The 19,428-nt window shown below is 45.2% G+C and overlaps 1 protein-coding gene and 1 long non-coding RNA gene across 3 annotated transcripts in view; one reads left to right on the forward strand and one right to left on the reverse strand.

Annotated features, from left to right (window-relative positions):
• THSD4 (thrombospondin type 1 domain containing 4) overlaps positions 1-19,428 on the forward strand; it is a 556,231-nt gene that overhangs the window by 325,287 nt on the left and 211,516 nt on the right. The window lies entirely within an intron of this gene.
• LOC106006453 overlaps positions 1-19,428 on the reverse strand; it is a 31,258-nt gene that overhangs the window by 5,928 nt on the left and 5,902 nt on the right. The gene's annotated exons all lie outside the window — the stretch shown is intronic.

Consider the following 19,428-nt stretch of genomic DNA (forward strand, 5'->3'; position numbering starts at 1 on the left):
AAAAAAGAGATCCCTGATCTTATGGAGCTTATATCTTAGAGAGGAAAGACAGGAAAATGGTAAATTAAAAAAAAATCTAGATCATTTCAGATGTTGGTAGTGCCATAAGAGCAATAGATGGAGTAAAGAGATAGTGAATGTGGGGTTATTTATGCTGGAAGTTCTTAGAAGGATTTTCTGACAAGATGACCTTTGAACTCAGACCTGAATGGCATGAAGGATCCAGAATGTGGGTGTTGAGGGCAGTAGAAACAGCAAGTGCAAAGGCCCTGGGGTGAGTGAGTGTTAGTGTTTCAGGAACCACAAAGGTCAACATTGCTATCTAGTCAATGGGAATGAGTGAGAGATGTGCAGACAGGCTTTGGGTTTCATTCCAAATATAACAGCACACCCCAGAAGGGTTCTAAGCAAAGAAGAACAAGATCTGAATTAATTTTTTAAAAGATTATTCTTGTTTCTGTGTGGGGAAGAGTGAGTACAGGAGCAAGACAGGAAATGGAGGAAATGGCTGGAAGAACATTAACATCAGAGGGGCCAGAGGCTTTTGAGGGAGGGGGACAGTGCCTTGCAAACAGCATTGGGGGTGGCTGCAAGACTGTCTTTATTCGACTTCCATCCCAGCCCTGAGGAATTTGTGATGTGAGGAGGAGCCGCAGTGGCTAGCGAGGTCCAGTGAGTGGGTCGAAGGACAATGGGCCATTTAGAACCGATGATGAAGCTTCAGGGAGTTTGCTTCACATGCGACGGTGGCAAATCACAGCAGTAAGTTTACAGCATGTGTGTTTAACAGTATTTTAAATGCTTTTCGTGGAATAACGTCTTTAGTCCTCTCAATGATCCTGACGTGTAGGTACCACGATCACCCCGACCTTATACAGGAAACTGAAACACGGAAGGGTTGAGACACTTGCAGCTGCTAATGTGGCCGGCATGACAGATTCTTAATTCTAGAGGTCAGAGTGGTGAGGTTCAGGGGTTGTCTGAGAAGGCTGGGGTGTAACCTCACTGAGGGAGGGGTGCCCTGGTCTGGAGATGGGACCCAGATGACCTCGGTGATCTGGGAGGTAGTGATGAGGGTAAACAAGTCCACTCTGATGCCATTCACCCTGACTGACCCCAGAAGAAGGTTCCTGATCAGCGCATACTGGAAACCTCCAGCCCCTGGCAGTGGCTCTTTCCCATGGCTTCCTGTGCGTGGAGGGGAGCCACAGGCTGAGCCAGGGCCTCCTTCCTGGGACTGCTTTCTTAGGCAACTTGTGGGGGCAGAGCAGTGTCGTCTAAACAAGACAGTGTCTTGACCTCTTTAATCCCTCTGCTCTTGGGCGGGGGGAAGGCTCATACTTCCACATTCCTGGGATAGTTTACTGAGACTCTCATTTGGAGGTAATAATCACTGACTAGGGCTAATGAAGCACTTACTACCACTCAGGTTATACAATGAGCCCTTGATACATATTTTTCCTTCCGTAAACACAACCATCATGACAGAGCTGCTCTTCTCGCTCCCCCTTTTCCGGTGGGCTAACTGAGCTCCAGAGGGGTTATATGACTTGCCCAAGGCCATGGTAAGTGGAGGACCTGAGATCTGAGCCCCGGCGACCTGGTACTTGAGGTCAATCCTCAATCACTCTGCTGTAGGTGAGGAACATACGGGCGCCAGGTTGGGGCAAGTGTTTTCCAAGAAGTCTTTGTAAACCCCAGACAAATGAGAGAGGAAAGCAACACAGAGGTGGAGCAGAGATCCCACAGGTGAACAGCACAGTTCCTCCATGACCACACTGATCTTGACATGTCGGTGGACCAACTGTCAGGATCAGAGGGCGCCCTGAGTGGATGAATTTGGGGGAAACGCAGGTGGGAAAGGGGAAGTCGATGTGAATAGAAAGAAAGAACTCATCGCTCTACTCACTTGTCCTCTATTAAATCGAACAGTGTCATGATTCAAATAATACTCCCTCCCTCCCCCGTTAATTCAGTGAACTCAGTGAACACCTAAAAAGCTACCTACTTCCCTAGCCTCCATACCTCCCTAAACAAGGAAAGTGGTGGGGGTGCCTGGGTGGCTCAGTGGGTTGAGCCTCTGCCTTGGCTCAGGTCATGATCTCAGGGTCTCGGGATGGAGCCCTGAGTCGGGCTCTCTGCTCATCAGGGAGCCTGCTTCAGGGAGCCTGCTTCCCCACCTCTCTCTGCCTGCCTCTCTGCCTACTTCTGATCTCTCTTTCTCTATCAAATAAATAAATAAAAATCTTTTTTTTTAAATTTTTTATTTTTTATAAACATATATTTTTATCCCCAGGGGTATAGGTCTGTGAATTGCCAGGTTTACACACTTCACAGCACTCACCAAAGCACATACCCTCCCCAATGTCCATAACCCCACCCCCCTTCTCCCAACCCCCCTCCCCCCAGCAACCCTCAGTTTGTTTTGTGAGATTAAGAGTCACTTATGGTTTGTCTCCCTCCCAATCCCATCTTGTTTCATTGATTCTTCTCCTACCCACTTAAGCCCCCATGTTGCATCACCACTTCCTCATATCAGGGAGATCATATGATAGCTGTCTTTCTCTGCTTGACTTATTTTGCTAAGCATGATACACTCTAGTTCCATCCGTGTTGTCGCAAATGGCAAGATTTCATTTCTTTTGATGGCTGCATAGTATTCCATTGTGTATATATACCACATCTTTTTTATCCATTCATCTGTTGATGGACATCTTGGTTCTTTCCATAGTTTGCCTATTGTGGACATTGCTGCTATAAACATTCGGGTGCACGTGCCCCTTTGGATCACTATGTTTGTATCTTTAGGGTAAATACCCAGTAGTGCAATTGCTGGGTCATAGGGCAGTTCTATTTTCAACATTTTGAGGAATCTCCATGCTGTTTTCCAGAGTGGCTGCACCAGCTTGCATTCCTACCAACAGTGTAGGAGGGTTCCCCTTTCTCCGCATCCTCGCCAGCATCTGTCATTTCCTGACTTGTTGATTTTAGCCATTCTGACTGGTGTGAGGTGATATCTCATTGTGGTTTTGATTTGTATTTCCCTGATGCCGAGTGATATGGAGCACTTTTTCATGTGTCTGTTGGCCATCTGGATGTCTTCTTTGCAGAAATGTCTGTTCATGTCCTCCGCCCATTTCTTGATTGGATTATTTGTTCTTTGGGTGTTGAGTTTGCTAAGTTCTTTATAGATTTTGGACACTAGTCCTTTATCTGATATGTCGTTTGCAAATATCTTCTCCCATTCTGTCAGTTGTCTTTTGATTTTGTTAACTGTTTCCTTTGCTGTGCAAAAGCTTTTGATCTTGATGAAATCCCAATAGTTCATTTTTGCCCTTGCTTCCCTTGCCTTTGGCGATGTTCCTAGGAAGATGTTGCTGCGACTGAGGTCGAAGAGGTTGCTGCCTGTGTTCTCAAGGATTTTGATGGATTCCTTTTGCCCTGAGTGGATGAACTTGGGGGAAACACAGGTGGGAAAGGGGAAGTCGATGTGAATAGAAAGAAAGAACTCATTGCTCTACTCACTTGTCCTCTATTAAATCGAACAGTGTCATGATTCAAATAATACTCCCTCCCTCCCCCGTTAATTCAGTGAACTCAGTGAACACCTAAAAAGCTACCTACTTCCCTAGCCTCCATACCTCCCTAAACAAGGAAAGTAGTGGGGGTGCCTGGGTGGCTCAGTGGGTTGAGCCTCTGCCTTTGGCTCAGGTCATGATCTCAGGGTCTGGGGATGGAGCCCTGTCGGGCTCTCTGCTCATCAGGGAGCCTGCTTCAGGGAGCCTGCTTCCCCACCTCTCTCTGCCTGCCTCTCTGCCTACTTCTGATCTCTCTCTCTCTGTCAAATAAATAAATAAAAATCTTAAAAAAAAAAAAAAACAAGGAAAGTGGTGGAATTATGGATAGTTTTCGGTCAGGTATTTTAGTTTTCTGTGATGTTTAAAAGAAAACAAATATGCAAGGTGTTTTTAAAAGGAAATGGTTTAAATGATGAAATAGGATTCTTTAGGCATCGTATTTAATTGAATTCATATTATCATTCTTAAAAATATATTTTCTTAGACATTCATCTGTTCCTACCCAAAAACATGGGTGGATAATTTGATCTCCGTTTTCTTAGGCTCAGTGAGCTTGGCACAGTCACTTTTTACTCATATGTGTGTGTTGCTTCAACCTGAAAATACCTAGACTTGCAGGACCGGTGGAAGGGCCACGAATGGGTCTGCCATGTGGCCAGGAGTAAGGAGAAGAGCAGTGTCCGTCCCTCTTGGTCCTTCATTTATATTCCCAAAGAATTCATTAACCTGTCAGTCAGTTCGTTTTCTTTTGATTTATCTGGTGGATCACATTTTGTTCTCACTAAATGTTCCTTTGAGCTCCTTGGAGAGAAAGATCATTAGCAGTAGCTCTTTGTCCACTTATTTTGCAAAAGTGTATTACGTGTATTCCAGTCTCCAAACCTCAAAAAACAGGCAAAATAAGATCCTTGTTCTTAAGGGCTTACTCCTTGTCTGAAGGAGTTATTCCGGAAATCGGTAAGGGGCAGCCGGAGCCACCTGTGTGGAGAGCAAGTCTGTATCTCCTGTGTGACAAATTCCTTGAGAGTTGGCACCTCGAGTCTTGAACGCATTCACATAGCTTTCAGACCCTCGTCACTGACACACTGTTAACATAATGTGGTCCTGCACTTGACATGGGCTTCTGCTTTGCCGATCCCCGAGGCCTGCCCACCCTTGAGGATGGAGTGATGGTGCCTGGAGGGACCACCCAAGTGGAAAATGGCAGAGCCAGGCCTTGGATCTTCAATTTCTACGTGAGTGCATTTTTCCCCCCAACCAAAATGAAGTCCTTTGTGTTAGATGTACATTTTGTCGAAGTCTTTATACCTTCCCAAAGTTATCGGTATTTTTTTTAAAGATTTATTCATTTATTTATTTATTTATTTATTTGACACAGAGAGAGAGAGAGAGAGAGAGAGAGAGAAGGAACACAGCAGGGGGAGTGGGAGAGGGAGAAGCATATTCCCCACTGACCATGGAGCCCGATGCGGGGCTTGATCCCAGGACCCTGGCATTGTGACCTGAGCCGAAAGTAGATGCTTAATGACCCAACCAGCCACACACCCCTATTTCTTTATTATTATTTATTATAGACAGCCGGTATTTATTTAGATTAGCCAACAAGTTGTACTGTAAAGTCTTGGTAGAAGCGAATGCAAAACTGTCCTCTGGGCTTTCTCTCCACTCCAAGGCTTGGAGAGGCCACACGTAAAAGGTCGTTCTTTTGGAAGATGGGGTTAGGAGTCAGGGTGAAGGAAATCCAAGACATATGCTTTAGTAAAAGGAACATGTAAGTTCAAGCAGAGTGTATGGGAAAGTAGAAAATGTTGTGCATGGATTGAAAGATATATTCAGAATTTCATCCTTAAACATAACCAGTAGTGGGTATAGTGGTTGTCACTTAGTATGTGCTCAATAAATATTGGCTGAATGAATGAATGAATAAACAAATGTGGGAAAGAGAAATACAAGCAAAGGCAACAAGCAAACCCAGAATCCTCATTTACTTTCTGTACCTGGAATGTGTGATTTATCACCTTCATGTCTTTAAGTGGGACCAAAGATTCTCAGTGGCAGAGTTTATGCACGTCTATCTTCAAAGGCCATTCAGTGAAGGAAAACGAATGGTGGGAGTAAATCTGGGAGGTAAAAAGAAGGATCTAGAAAACTCCAAAGTTGGAAACCTCTGAGCCAGCAACTTAATCAGACTCCAGCCTAGAACCTGAAGCAAGGGCAGCCAGCCTTCTTGAAGCTTCCCTTGCACTACGCCTTCACACAGGATATACCACCAGGACGGCCACGCTTGTTCTTTGGCCTGTGATGGGAACAGAACAGTCAGCCCTTGAAGGGAAATCTGCAGTGACTCATGTTGCTTCATTTCTGGAGAGGACTAGAAAGGTGTTATGATGATTGTATCCATTTCATACATGACTGTATGAAATACTACAAACGACAGAAATTTATTCTTTCATAGTTCTGAAGACCAGACTTCCCAAATCAAGGTGGCAGCAGGGCTGTACCCCCTCCCAGAGGCTTTGAAGGAGAACCAATCCTTGCCTTTTGCAGCTTCTGGTGGCCCTGGACGTTCCTTGGGTTGTAACTATATCACCACCATCTCTGCCTCCATGTGCACCTGGCCTCTCTCTTCTCCCTGTGTCTCCCCTCTCTGTCCTTAAAAGGACACTTGTCCTTGTATTTAGGGCCCACACAGATAACCCCAAATGATCTCATCTTGTGATTCTTAATGACATCTGCCAAGTCCCTTTGTCCAAGTGAAGTCCTGTAGTAGAGGGAAAGATGTCTTTTCCTTTTACCCTTCTAAATTCTCAGCTGGGACCCCTGGCATATGAGCAGAGACAGAGTCACGAGAGGAAAGCATGCGTATTTATTTGCTTCAAGTTTTATGTGACGTGGAAGCCTTTAAGGAAATGAAGACCCAAAGCAACGGTTCAACCCGAGAGTCTTTATACCAGATTTGATGAAGAGAGGAGAATCATGGCAAACCCAGACAGGGCAGAGGGGCCTCAGAGTGGAAAACTGGGGGAAACTTAGCAAGGCCTAGTCACTCATACTGCTGTGGGTGTTCCTTCATCTTGGGGATAAGGGTGCCCCTCTCCTCTGGGTATAGGGAGAGCACCTCTCACCTGAGGGTCTTATAACCTGTTTCAGGAGATGATCAGAGAGTCCTTCCTACACCTGCCTGGTCTCCAGTTCCTTTAACTGAAAATCTTCAACATGCCAGGTTGACATTTTTTGAGGTCGTGTGTCCCGAACCCCAGCACTCCCATTCACAGGTGCTGGGGATTCCGAATCCCCATAGAGGTATTGTTTGGGGGAACCACTGTTCAGCCCATGACAATGACATGAATGTATTGCAAAGGTAGTTTGACAGGGGCAGAGGGATGGCCAGGGTAGGGCAGGGATATGGCTCCTTGGGCCTTCATCCAGGACCGAGGAAGTGAGGAGTTAGATCAGGGTAGAGGCCGTGGGAGTGAAGAGAAGGAGGTAGAATCGGGAGGTGTTTGGTGAAATTCACTAGGACTGGGTTACTACCTGGTGTGAGAATGAGAGAGACATTTTAAGTGTGACTCTAAAACCCGTTTCCTGGAAATGTGTGCTGTAGAATACTGGATCTTGGAATATCTATAGGTATCTGGGGTTGGGGTGGTCCTATAGACAGATGGAGTTTGGGAAACACTGCATCAGACTGGGTCAAACAGGCTTCTTTTCTGCAGGGTTTCTCCAAGCCTTCAGCACGCTCATGTTTATGGCACAGCCCTAAAGGCAGGTTTCTGGGGGACAGCCTTTCCCAAACGTACTCCACTAGGGACCTCTTCTACCTCTCACGTGGCCAGGTGAAGGACACCAGGAAGAGTGGTATGAATGCCATTCATAGGGTGGGGATGAGCTGTGGGCCCTTCTTTCCTTATATCTGGGAGAATCAACCCCAACCTCCCCTTTGCGGAAATCCCACCACTGGACCCTCCAATCTTTAGCATTCCCCATCTGAGGTAGAGAATGGTTGGCACCCATGACAGAAATCTAGACATCCATTTTGCAATGAGCTCTCAGTATGTATCAGACACCACGTTTACCCTGAAGATCTCATTTAACTCTCAGGCTAACCCTAAGGGATAGGTACCATCAGTGATCAGATTTTTATAGATGGAGAATATGGGGCTCATGGACATGGAATGATTTGCCCAAGGGCACACGACTAGTGTGTGGTACAACCAGAATTTGACTTCAAGCAGTCTAATGTTAACACTGACATTCATGACCACCAGGTCATGAATTTAATTATAGATGTTTTGGATTACAAATGTTGGTAAGACTTGGACATGGAAATATTCAGAAAGCAGTGGGATACAGAATGAGACGAGGTCGGGCCTGGGCTCGGAGCCATTGGGAGAGATGGTGGTTGAACCGTGCCCGTGGAGAAGTTTATTCAGACTACAAGGTCGAGAGTCAATTAAACAGATTTACAACAAACTTCATGCAAAGTTTTCAGGTATTAGTGGGATGTTTTCCCAAGCAATGAGTTAGAAAAAAATGGACCATTATCACAGCCCATGGACAGAACATTCCAACTCTGAGGAAACGGGACCCAGACACAGAAGTCTGTGTCCTAAATCATGCTGTAAAGTCAGAAGCAGTGGGGATTTTTTGAGAAGCAGAGAAATCTCTCTGGCTGCATAAGTGCATGAGGAAACTATGGTCCTCGCTGGGCACTGGTGAGGAGATCTGATACTCTGCAACTCTGCCTTAGCATCCCTAACTATAGACTCAGTTGCCCTCCTCAGCCCCTCAAGACCTGGAGACCGCCCAGAGGGAGGGGACTGCACGAGCTTCTAGCACTGGGCGCACAGCAGATACCCAAGAAGCAGGGCTCAATGGATTGAGGCAAGGAGAGGAGAGCCAACCTGGTTCAGCCCCATTCTGCTCCTGGATTCATTATCAAATGGTAAAGTGTTTTCACGGACTCATCACCACGTCATTGCAGATGTCTGAATTTTCCCTCACATACTGGGGAAAAAGCCACGATAAATTGCTACCCACTTGCGCTGAGTTTCATTTGGTTCTGATTCATTGCTCACTTAGGGACCTTCTAAAATCACAGTTTATGGACTCCACATCCTGGTGGTTCCCAGAGATAAATGAGCCTGGATTCCAGGGAATGCAAATGTCTTCAAACTTGCAGCCAGCTTTCCAGCTCCCTGCAAAGGTCTCTTAAGCCCCTAAGTATTTCCTCTCTTAAATCACACATCACTGGCACAGGCAGAATATTTTCAAGTTCCTTCTTTCTCGTTAGGAGACCGTCCCTGAAAGGCTGACTGAGTACAGAAATGCCATGATTCTTGGCAGTTTTATGGCACAGTTCTTAGGTCTAGTTAGAGATTCTATTTTAAAGCTGGGTTTGGTGGGTTGTTGTTTGTTTGTTTGCTTTTTCTCCTGAAAAAGACTGTTTCATTGGGCTGCACTTGAAACATGACATTGAGTCTCCCTTGGTGTGCTTATGGGTTGGGTGAAGAGCTCTGTGCGTAAAAGGGAGTTTAGGATCCCACTTGGGCAAATCTCATGACTTTTTTTTTTTTTTAAATTTTGTTTATTTATTTGACAAAGATCACAAGTAGGCAGAGAGGGAGGGAAGCAAGCCCGTGCAGAGCAGAGAGCCCAATGCGGGCCTCGGTTCCAGGACCCTGAGATCATGACCTGAGCTGAAGGCGGAGGCTTAACCCACTGAGTCACCCAGGCGCCCAAAATCTCATGACTTATAGTGGACACATTTCCTTTTTTTTCTTTTTTTTAAAAAATATTTTATTTATTTATTTGACAGAGATCACAAGTGGGCAGAGAGGCAGGCAGAGAGAGAGAGAGAGGAGGAAGCAGGGTCCCTGCTAAGCAGAGAGCCTGATGCAGGACTCAATCCCAGGGCCCTGGGATCATGACCTGAGCTGAAGGCAGAGGCTTTAAACCACGGAGCCACCCAGGAGCCCCAGTGGACACATTTCCAGTTAGCTAGTCTGAGTCCCCAAAGCCCATGATGGGTGGGTGCAGAGCCACAGTACCTAAGTTTATGCCAAATGTTGTTCTGGATGCAAAAGACATTTTTGCTTCAGCCTCGAGTAGATTCTCTTATGGTGTCTGTCGGACATGGCAGGGAATGAACCACACTTTCTGTGCCACGGGCAAGGGGCAGGCATTCCATCAAGTTATCCCTTAAGGAAAACAGCCATTTCTTGAGATATGCAAACATTTCTTGGGAATAGTTGGGGGGAAAAAAAAAAAGCAGGTGCTTCAAGGTAGTGAACAATTTTTCTCAAACGGGCGGCAGCGAGAGTGAATCATGTGACAATTGTGAGAAGCCTTTGGAGCTTCCCGAAGCCTTGTTTTTCATAATCCATGTTTACCTCTGAGGCTGTTCAAATGTGCAGCCAAACATTTGAGAATTTGGAAGTGTGCTGTGGACACACACACAAAAAGGTTACAAACCACCGACGTTGTCCCAGGAGCATCAGTTAGGCTCCGGGATGCACTCCCACACGCACGGGCACTTCAGTTCACATTCCTGATTCTTCTTTCGGATTTTCTTCAACTTCTGCGGCTAAGTCTCTTCATCGAGATTGCTCAGGTTCTGCTGCTTCCGACCCGTGTTTGTATTTATATTGTTATATTTTGCTGGTACCTGCCACGCGTGAGCCTAGGAAAACTGCTTTCAGTAAGACTGAAGAACACCAGCATCTCCTGCTTTCCGGTCAGTCCCCAACTTTGCAAAGTGGAAGCCACCGAAGTTGAAAGCGGAGGACAGCTCACTTGGAAACAGCCCTCATCCTTCGACCTTGTCGGGGTCGGCAGTAAGGATTAGAGGCACGTTCCCTGGCCCCATATATTGTGGGTATTTTTGCGGTACACGGAGCTCCTGGAAGCTGAGAGTGGTGGCCCCAAAGGACATGGGAGCTTCCATGGAGGGCGTCGTGAGGTGCTTCCTCCCCATTGCGAGCTCCTGGCTCCGAGGAAGCATGTTGGAAAGTACACAGACCGAGACAGGACCTAGACTGGGTCCACTTCTTTTATTGCCACAGCCTTGGGAGAGGAGCCTGTTCCATGAGCCTCAGCCTTCCCATTGTGGAAAACAGAAATAAAATTCCTTCCTCTGTGGTTGTTAAAATTAAATAAGATAATATCTGTCCAGAGCCAGCTCGAGTAGCCGCTTGGTAACTATTCATTTCCTTGCGTCTCTTTACCCCATAATATGAGCAAGAGCTCTCTGCCTGGGCCTCAGCTTCTGTTTCTGGAACTGGAGTATCTGTGCGTCATCTGATGGGAGTATGAGACCTGCTTCTGGAGCATACTTGTCAGATGTCTTGGCTGGTCTTAGATGAAGCAGGGTTAGGCAGCGGACCTGGATCCGAAGCAGATACTCAGCCTCCTAGATAGCTGGGAGGAAGTCTGGGCTATCCAGAGTCACCTTACTAGAAACCTGTATTACACTTTACATAACACCAGTAACGGGGATGAACTCTCCCCTTCAGAAGATGCTGACTGCTCTGGTAGACTGTTCCGTTCGTTGCCAAACCAATGACTCATTTTGCCCAGGCTCACAGCTGTCTCATATTTCCCTGCCTTCTGGCAGCTGAATGTGGCCAGTGGAAGGTGGCCAGGCCTGGCAATCCTCCACCTTCTCCCCTCCCCATCTGCCGGACGGATGTCAGTGTCCAGGGCGACCCTGGACACCACATGCTGGAGTGGGCAGGCCCTCTGACAGCCTGGGTCCCTAAGTGCCTGTGTGGAGCAGAGTGCCCCCTGCTCCACCATCTGGACTTGGCCCAAACAAGAAAGAAACTTTCTGGGTATGAAGCCATTAGAACCTCCAGGTTAATCTGTTAAAACAGCTAGTATTACTAACAATCTTCCTGACACAAGAGGGAACTAATAATAATCTCGATGACCCAAGAAGTAAATTTTTAAAACTTTCCTTTATGACGGCATTTGACATTCTTCTGACCACGATAGCACCCTTTTATATTTTGTTCCTGGGGGGAAACAAATTTCCCAATTGATTAAAAACTAACTACACGGTCTACCCATTCAAAACAGACTATGTATATTGATTGTAAGACTGTGTATATTGTGTATACACTGTGTATATTGACTGTAAGAAATATGGAACAAAGTTCTCTGTCAGTGTGGAATCTATTTGTTTTTTTTTTTTTTTTTTTTTTGCCTAACAGTTTCAGTGGAAAGCCAAGGTTAATGATTAACTACATTTATTCCATTTTAAATTAGATTAACCACTCCTGATGCCAGGTGCTGGGCTGGGAAGGGGGAACTCAGTAAAGACAGAAGAAATGAAGATAATTATGTTTCTCTAGATTATTAGAAGTTCTGAAATTAGAAAACTAAAATTTGGGGGACACCTGAGTGGCTCAGTGGGTTAAGCGTCTGCCTTCAGCTCAGGTCATGATCCCCGGGTCCTGGGATGGAGCCCCGCGTCCGGCTCTCTGCTCAGCGAGGAGTCCACTTCCTTCTTTCACTCTGTCCGTCTGCCTACTTGTGCGCTTGCTCTTTCTCTCAAATAAATAAATAAAATCTAAAAAAAAAAAAACAAAAACAAACCAACCCACCCAAATTTTTCTGAAGCATCCTACATACATCTGTGTTTTCTTAAAGTATACTGAAAATAGTTTTACTTTTCTCAGTTTTCAGCTCCGTCAATCATAAAATCAGGGGATACATAACCCACAGGAGTTGAGGATTAAATGGGGATCATGTCTACCTCCCAGCCTAATGCCTGGCACAATAAATATTAAATAATACACCCAATAACTATTGAAACCTTGACCTCTTTCTTAATGATTTGGTTTATTGGATTTTGCTTTGGAATTACGCTTAGGAGCATGAATTTTCACCCTTGGAGACTTGTAAAGTATCCTAGACCGCTCACCTCGACATCAGTTGGAGCCACAGGGCCAAGCTTTGAGCTGCGGTATCTACTTTTACAATTTGTATTGCCTTCTTGCCACGGCTTAACCGGCTACAGTCACGTTATCTTCAAATCTTTTTTTTTTTCTTCTTCTTCTTTTTTTTTTAATCTCTGGGGAGAAGAAAATAAAATACCCCTGGTAGAAATTATTGCTAAAAACTGAACCAGCGCTGTCTGCAAGCCTGGAATGCGCTGGCGGAGCAGATTACTAGCTATCAGAACGGCTGTTTCAGAGCTTGGGGACCCATTAGAGTCAATGCCAAGATCACTGCTGCTTCCAGCAAGCCGAGGTTAACAGAAGTCACAGCTCCCAGCCGCGGTATGGCGTTGCCGCTCTTCCTGCCAGCGCAGCTTCTATGCTGGGAGGAGGGACGGAGGGAAGAGAGGAGAAGATCGAGAAAAGGGGGATGAAAGGAGACCCCGGGTAGGAAGTTACTTGGGTGGCTCTTCACGGAGGCGGCCGAGTGACTTGTGTGCACAGCAAAGCTGGAGGAGCCCAGAGCACCTGTTCTGGTTTTCCTTCTCACCCGCCCTGGGTCCGACGGCCCGCTTCCCGCACTCCTGCCCGGGATGGTTGTTCGTCATTCACTGAAGTTATTTCCAGGGCATCGTGGGAACCTGGCATCAGGTTGTTTGGTTTTTGTAATTCTTCCGTTACCGCCGATGTTCAGTGGTTGTTCACATTCCGTTTTCGCAGTGGATCTCTGTCTCTTCCTTGGGGAGCTGACGCTGCCTGGGCTTTCCCATTGGTCAAAGACACCATTTCTTCCAAAGGAAAATAATTTTGTTTTTCTTAACTTTATTTTTTCTACTGCTCATTGTAGAAAAAGAATAACTAAATTTTCTTAAGCATAACTAAAGTTTTAAGAACAAGAATGTGATAAATCACCCAAAATAGAATTATATTAAGGATACCATATAATGGCCTACTTTTGCTTTTTTTCATTCAAGTGAGTTAGAATATAGTATATTATTAGTTTTGGAGGTAGAGTTTAGTGATTCACCAGTTGCATGAAACACCCAGCGTTCATTACAAGAAGTGCCCTCCTTGATGCCTGGCACCGAGTTACCCCACCCCCACCCCCAGCTCCCCTCGAGTAACCCTCGGTTTGTGTTCGAGAGTTAAGAGTCGTTTATGGTTTGCCTCCCTTTCTGTTTTCATCTTACTTTATTTTCCCCTTCCCTTCCCTTCTCCTGTGTTCATTTGTTTGGTTTCTTAAATTCCACATGTGAGTGAAATCATATGGTATTTGACTTTCTCTGACTGACTCATTTCGCTTAGCATAATATCCTCTGGTCCCATCCACGTCGTTGCAATTGGAAGATTTCATTCTTTTTTATGGCTGAGTAATGGCCTACTTTTTATTTTTTTTTTTAAGATTATATTTATGTATTTGAGAGAGTGAAAGAGCATGAGGAGGAACGAGGGGGAGGGACCAGCAGACTCCACACTGAGCATGGAGCCTGACACAGGGCTTGATCTCATGACCCTGAGATCACAACCTGAGCCGAAACCAAGAATCAGATGCTTAACTGACTGAGCCACCCAGGCGCCCTGGCCTTCTTTTTTTTTTTTAAAACAGCTTAATTAGGAAATAATTCATGTATACCATTCACACTAAAAGTGTACAATGCCATATTTTAGTATATTCAGAGTTGTATAACCATTGCCACAAGCCAATTTTCAGAGATTTTCACCTCCCTAAAAAAAAAAAAAAATCCTGTACCCACTCGCTGGCCTTTCCCATCCCTCATCACATGTGTTGGACCTGGGAAACTACCAGTCTGCTTTCTGTCCCTATAAATTTGCCCCTCCTGGACATTTCATTTACATGGATTATAAGTGGTCTTATAGAAGTGGTCTCTTGTGACTCTCTTCTTTCACTTAGCATAATATTTTCAAGGACCCTCATTTCTCTTTATTGTCCAGTTACATTTCATTGTATGGGTGTACCACATTTTATTTATCCTCTTGTCCTATGATGGCACTTGAGTTGTTTCCACTTTGGGGCTATTATGAACATTGCTACCATGCGCATCCATGTTAAAGTTTTTGTGTGGGCCTCTGTATTCATTTCTCTTAGATACACACATTGAATCAAAATCTCTGGGTATTACACTAACGCTACATTCAATTCTATGTTGCTGATGCCCCGCTGTGGGCCACAGTGGCTGCACCATTTTACGTTATCACCGGTAGTGCGTCGGGGGTTCCAAGTTCTGCATATTCTCACCAACATTTTTTATTACCTATATTTTTTTTTACTAGGGGGCATGAAGTGGTTTTATTGTGGTTTTGTCAGTTCCCTAATGATGTGGAGCATCTTTTCATGTGCTTGTTGGCCATTTGTGTTATCTTCTTCTGAGAAATGTCTAGTCACGTCCTTTGCCTACTTTTAATTGGATTATCTTTTTATTATTACGTTGTAAGAATATTTTTTATATATTCTGGGTACACATTCCTTATCAGATGTATGATTTGTGAATATTTTCTCCCACTTTGTGGATTGTCTTTTCATTTTCTTGGTGATATCACTAGCAGCACAGAAGTCTTCAGTTTTTGAAAAGATTTTATTTATTTGAGAAAGAGAGAGTATGAGTGGGGGAAGGGCAGGAGAGGGGGGAAGGGAGCTGCTCACCTCAGCAGGGAGCCTGATGTGGGTCTTGATCCCAGGAACCTGGGATCTGACCTGAGCTGAAGGCAGACACTTAACCAACTGAGCCACCTAACACCCCAAAAGTCTTCGATTTTCATGAAGTCCTGTGTTTTTCCTTTTGACACTTGTGCTTTTGGTGTCATATCTAAGAAACCATCATGACCCAAGGTCATGAAGTTACTATGGTATTTTCTTCTAAGGGTTTTATAGCTTTAGCTCCCAAATTTGGGTCAGTAACCCAACACAGATTGATTTTCTTACAGCTCTGGACGTCAGAAGTCTGAAGTGAGTTTTACCAGGCTAAAACCAAAGTGTCGGCAAGGCTGCATTCCTTGTGGGGTCTGTAGGGCAGAATACCTGCCTTCTTGCCTCTTCCATTTTCTAGAGGCTGCCCACCTCTTTTGGCTCACGACTCCCTTTCATCTTCAAGGCCAACAATGGCATGCTGAATTCTCACATTGAATCACTCCCACTTCCTCTTCAGTCTCACTCTTCCATATTTCAGGACCCTTGGGGTTACATGGGGCCCACCTGGATATCCTAAGATAAGCCCCCTCTTTCAAAACCATCTGATGAGCCACCTTAATTCCATCTGCTCTCTTAACTTTCCTTTGCCAAGTAATGTCAGATTTTCATTACCTTGCCTGTCACAACCTGTGATCTGTTCTGAATTAATTTTTCTGCGTGGTGTTAGGTGAGGGTCCACCTTCAGTCTCTTGCACATGGATATCCAGTTATCCCAGCACCATTTGCCGAAAAGAATGTCCTCCCATATATGTGACCTATTTTTCTCTTAAAACAATATAACATCAAAAGTTGCCCATATGGGGCACCTGGGTGGCTCAGTGGCTTAAAGCCTCTGCCTTTGGCTCAGGTCATGATCCCAGGATCCTGGGATCAAGCCCCACATTGGGCTCTCTGCTCAGTAGGGAGCCTGCTTCCCTTCCTCTCTCTCTCTGCCTGCCTCTCTGCCTACTTGTGATCTCTGTCAGTCAAATAAATAAATAAAATCTTATATAAAAAAAAAAGTTGCCCATAGCCACCAATATAGGACATGATCATTTTAAATGACTGGATAAGATTTTACTTTTTGAAGATACCATAATGTATTTACATTGCTTCTAGCCTTTCACTATTAAAATAGTCTTTATCTGATATATGGGTTTTTAAATACATAAAACCCCTTTCCATTATCTGTGTTGTAAATTATCATTGAAATCATTCCCTCTCTCCGCCGTCCTGGTCTTCTCCCTTTTCATCCGGCCCACAGCCTTCTTCTCCTACCTGGTGTTCCAGTTTCCAGTCATGCCTCTCTCCAGCCCTTTCTCCATTACACAGTGGCCTTTCAAAATGCAAATCTAATCACGTAAGGGCCACCTGTGTCCTTCAAATAGATTCTCAGTAGGAAAAGGACAAAACTCTTTGTCGCAGCCCCCTCTTGGCCTTGAGCCTAATGCAACGGGGTGGCCCACACTTGCTCACTCTCTCCATCCGCACGCACCTGCTTCCTCTCGGGTCCTCAGAAAAGCCATTGGCTGCTAATGCAAGTGGTTTTTATCATGGGTTTGATTTTCTTCAAAAGATGGAATAGGATTTTTTGAGACTTTTCCACCCTTTCCATTTTTCCCATTTTTTCCCTAATGAGGCTAGGCCTCTAGCTCCTCACACATCTTTCCTTTTAAGCCCTTTCCACGTTGCAATTTCTATTTACTTGGGGGTCTCATTAATGTTGGCTTCCTGCACCTACCAGTAGGGTCTGTGAGGACGGGAATGGACTTTGCTTTTGCTGATCATATCTTAGCCAATAAACAGGATCGATACATTTTCTACTGTGTATTTGACTTTTAATTTTGTTTATAGTATTTTAAATAAATAGAATCACAAAAAATTGTATAAATCCTTCCTTTTATGATTTCTGCCTTTATTAGAGACTTGCTAAAAAATCCTTCCCAGCTCCAAGAATATAGAAATGTTGACCTATTTTCTTATATTGATTGATTCTTCTATTGTTTGCATTAAAATCCCGAATCTACCTGCCGTTTGTTTTTGGCATATGCTGTACAGCAGGAAAATAATTTTACCTACTTGCGAAGTGGTTAGCAGTATTCTGAACCATTGTCACCCTTTCCTTGCTGACTTGAAATGATTCCTTGGCTGCGTATTAAATCCTTCCCATGTTCAGTTCTGGAAATAATCCATCTTTCTGACCCTGCTAGTATTTGCCACTGTTTTAACTATTACAGCTCTAGACTTAGTTTTAATATCTAATAGTCACATTTGCTAATAAAACATGTTTTTATAAAATAATATTTTTAAGTTCTACAACTTGAATTAAGGGTTGCTAGACAGAACCATGTCTTGGAGCAGGTCTCAAGCGTTAGTGGGACCCCATGGGGCTTGTTGCAACACAGATCCATGGGCCCCCAGATGCCACCGATTCAGTAAGTATTTATGTGTGTGGTTTTTTTTTTTTCAAGATTTTATTTATTTATTTGAGAGAGACAGAGCACAAGCAGAGGGAGAGGCAGAGGGCGAGGGAGAGGCAGACTCCCCACTGAGTGAGGAGCCTGACACGGGGCTGCATCTAAGGACTCTGAGATCATGACCTGAGCCAAAGGCAGACATGTCACCATCTGAGCCACCCAGGCACCCCGGAATTTTCATTTCTGACAAGTTCCCTGGTGATGTCAATCCAGGGACCACGATGTGAGAACCTCTGCCATGGAATGAAGGCATAAAATACAGACTATGGTCAACCTGAGAATGGCCTGATGGCTTCTCTGAGTCAGCTCACTCCCAGCGTGCTGGCAGACGTGAGGTGAGCCGGCCCTGAGTGCTCTGGGCGCATATCTACCTGACAGAGTCTGTGGAGGGCTTGGCACACTTCAAAGGCGATCCAGGGAACACAGCCGCCCTTTCAGCCACCCCGAGAGGTGCTCAGCCTACGTGCACCGCTTCCCCATTGGTGCCAGGTGTCCATGCCGCCAGGCTGTGGCCCTTTCAGGCAGACACCAGAGAAAGGGAAGGATGCGGTGACTCCCTTTGCTTTAGGCTCTCGTGGCTCTCCTTGTGTTCAAGGGCAGTGGGACCGAGAACATTTCTTTCCTTTGCTCATTTCCCGCTCCCTTGGCTATGTAATGGCTCCTGGGTCCACACAAAGGGAGAGCTAATTACTAACACCTGCTTCTGCTCCCAGACCCATAGGCAAGTTCGTGACGGAGGCTTTTCCGACCCATTCCGCACAATGTAAGCATCTTTAAGGAAATAAACATCATTTTAACAGCTTAACCATACAGTATATACGTCTGCGGGGAGGGCTACATCTCACTTCCTCCTTCATAAAAGGACAGACAGTTTTTAAGGGAAATAAAATAGCCCGAGAGGGGCTGTCGGCTGTGGGTTTATTCTTTGTTTGTCATGATTAAGGCAGAAGTGTGTGATTCCATTTTACGTGAAATGTGTGGCTTTAGGAAAACCTTTGCTTCCCAGTTTTCTGATACACCCATGTCCTCCACTCACTCATATTCTCCCTATCTGGGTCACCCAAAAGTTCGGTTGGAAATTGTTTCTGTGAGGGCTGTACCTTCTGAGAACTTCTCCTTTTCATTTTCCCCTTCGTGGTTTCTAAGGCACACCATCAGAAGACCGCCCGTCACAAGCTACAACAGTTTCCTACTGGACTGTCCCCTGTGTCCATTCTCTAGTCAGCAGACACTGAAAAGGCTGGCCATGTGCAGAGTCTTGGCAACACAGAAAGACACATCTCCTGTCATCAAGGCCCTGCTCTCTGTTGAGGAAGGCAGATACGTTAGGTAACAATGAACAGTACAGTGGGACAGATATAGTGTTGAAGGTCATCAGAAGATGCCCGAGGACACCGGCCAGGGGCACTGCCGTGAGCTTGGCAGGGAGCCTAGCAAGTCGCGACTCTCAGAAAAGGTGACATGTGAGCAGATCACTGAGGGGGTGGTGGGAGGGTTTGTGCATTTATTTATTTATATCATTAACTGTCATTATTACTGTTACTTCACTTTTATTTGTTTTTGGAATAGGAGTTGATTCACATGTTTGACAATTCAGTATGAAAAGGCTATAGAAGGGCTATCCAACAGAAGATAAGATGTGATTTAAAATCTTCCTAGTAGAGGCACCTGGGTGGCTCAGTGGGTTAAGCCTCTGCCTTTGGCTCAGGTCATGATCCCAGAGTCCCCGGGTTGAGCCCCGCATC

The sequence above is a fragment of the Mustela putorius genome, unplaced genomic scaffold (assembly GCF_011764305.1).
Source record: "Mustela putorius furo isolate JIRA1106 unplaced genomic scaffold, ASM1176430v1.1 tig00537243_pilon_pilon_pilon, whole genome shotgun sequence".
NCBI classification, from domain to species: Eukaryota; Metazoa; Chordata; class Mammalia; order Carnivora; family Mustelidae; genus Mustela; species Mustela putorius.